A 2,407-nucleotide genomic window follows, 5' to 3' on the forward strand; every position below is an offset into this window, starting at 1 on the left:
CTACATAAATATATAGCTGTATTTAAAAGAAACTTGATATGTATTACATCCATCTAAGTTTTGTGTTGCCTTCTTTAGATCATCAGATTCTGCTTTTGGAATGGATGGGATAAGGTATTTACTTGTTTGTTTAGTTCTTATTAAAGCCATCATAAACAAGGCTATTGGCCTCATTTCTCAAATATAACAGAAAGCAAACATAATATTTAATTAATAAACAAAGACAAGTGGCCATCTTTGCTTGAGAGCTGCGAATAATTCCTTCACAAAGCCTCAAAGCAAACACCTAAAGGCATGCTTTCTGTCAAACACAAGGCTCTTTTAGGCTCTCTTTATATAATTTCAGTCTTAGCTTCTTGGTTGTTCTGCTTTCTTCATATTATTTACATTCAATCATGTCGGACAATGCTAAGTGGGACGATGATACACATATTATATTTATTGAGTTGCGTGAGCAAGAGGTTAGAAAAAGAAAATAGACAAAAAACTTACTTAAATAAAGATGGGTGGAAAAGTATTATTAACGAGTTTTGTAAGAAGACGGAAAAAGACTATAATAAAAAAATAAAAAATCATTGGGATTACATGAAAGGCGAATGGACAATTTTAAGCAGTTGATGAGAGAGGAGACATGTTTAGGATGGGACGCCACGAAAAATACGATTATGGCAGATGATGATTGGTGGGAGCAAAAAATTAAGGAACATTTCTCACATTATTATTTGTGTAATTCTTATTTTTGTCATTGTTAATTTTATCAGTTTGATTAAAGTAGTTTTGATTTTCTCTTTTAACAGGAGATCGAATGCGAAATATAAGAAATTTAGAAACAAAGATCTTTCGCTCATATAGTTTCGCTACGATGCACTGTTTGGTGATGTTGTTTCCACAGGAGAAAGAGCACGTGCAGCAAATCAAGAACAATCGTCCGACATTGGACTAAATCTTGATGAAGAAGGAATAAATGTTATTGATGATTGTGACAAAGAACACTTTACTCATCTTAATGGTGATATGAGCGATGAAAGTAATGATCTACAGAATATAAATTCTGTTATGTTTTAGAGCCATCACTAAAAAGACAAAAATTAATTGATGGTGTTAGCACCAACAATCAAGTAAGAAAGAGTAAGAAAAAACAACTGCAACATTAATAAAAGAGGATATACACACTCTCATAGAGTTTATGTCTAGCAAAAGCACTGCTACATCTCCTGCAGTTGATGAGACATCCATTGAGAAGTGTATTGGCACGTTTGAACAAATTCCTGATATTCTAGATGGGAGTGAAATTTGCAGTTTCACTATGAATATGTTCTGCAAGAAAAATAATCGACATATATTTTTGGGGATGCCTACTGATGAAGCTCGCAAGTGTTGGTTGGAGTTTAACTATCAGTTATACCTCAAAAAAAATGGATAATGTATCGTTGTGATTGAGTATTTCTAATATTCCGTGTTCGAATATTGTGATTTTATATGTAAACGTTATTACGATTTTATGTGTAAACTTTATATATTGCTTCTTGTTTAGACGTTGTGATTGTATCACTAAACACTTTATTAAATTAAAAATTCTGTTTGTTGAGCTTCTATTGTTAAGCTTACTATTGTTAAGTTTCAGTTAACATCATGTTTGTAAAGCTTCAATAATGCTTCAGTAACTTCAATTAGCTTCCTTTTACTTTATGTTTGTAAAGTTTCAGTTAATGTTATGTTTAGAAAGCTTCAATTAACTTTATATTTTTATTTTCAGTAAAATGGAGAATTCAAACTCTAGTGACATAGTAAATCCTTATCAAGTTATTCGTCAGACGATGAAGATGAAGAAGATCTGGAGGAAATACAGAGGGAGCAAGATGAGAAGGAATGGACGGCTTTATGTAAAATAGCAGGTAAATTGATTTTGAAGTATTACGAAAAATACCTATGCAAGGAACCTTGTCGTACATCTAGTCGCTCTGGAAATATATTTATTCAAGAGATATTAAGAGGAAACGAGACTCGTTGTTATGAAAATTTTCGATTGAGGAAGTCGGTGTTTGTTGATCTATCGAATGACTTAACTGAAAAGTATGGGCTTAAACCCACACGTGGAATGTCTATACACGAGATGTTAGGCATGTTCTTGATAACTTGTGCTCATGGAGTTGGAAATCGATTGATACAGAAAATCTTTCAATATTCGGGAGAAACAATTCATAGACACTTTCATAGTATTTTAAAGGCCATTTGTGAGCTTGCAAGAGATATAATTAGACCACATTCAAATTATAATGATGGTGCGGGAGCTCACAAGCCATGTAACAGTCGATATCTCCCTTTCTTTAGAGTAAGAAATATTTTTACATAATTATTTTTTATTAAACTTATAACTTAACTTTTATAAGTATTAATAACTTAAGTT

The 2,407-nt window shown here is 32.1% G+C and overlaps 1 long non-coding RNA gene across 1 annotated transcript; it reads left to right on the plus strand.

Annotated features, from left to right (window-relative positions):
* Nucleotides 1–238: 238 nt before the first annotated feature.
* Nucleotides 239–2,157, plus strand: LOC108949045 (uncharacterized). The gene is made up of 2 exons (XR_001973816.3): nucleotides 239–1,058; nucleotides 1,868–2,157. It is a non-coding gene; the product is annotated as an uncharacterized lncRNA (long non-coding RNA).
* Nucleotides 2,158–2,407: the final 250 nt, after the last annotated feature.

Source organism: Nicotiana tomentosiformis, chromosome 1 (genome assembly GCF_000390325.3).
Source record: "Nicotiana tomentosiformis chromosome 1, ASM39032v3, whole genome shotgun sequence".
Classification (NCBI taxonomy): Eukaryota; Viridiplantae; Streptophyta; class Magnoliopsida; order Solanales; family Solanaceae; genus Nicotiana; species Nicotiana tomentosiformis.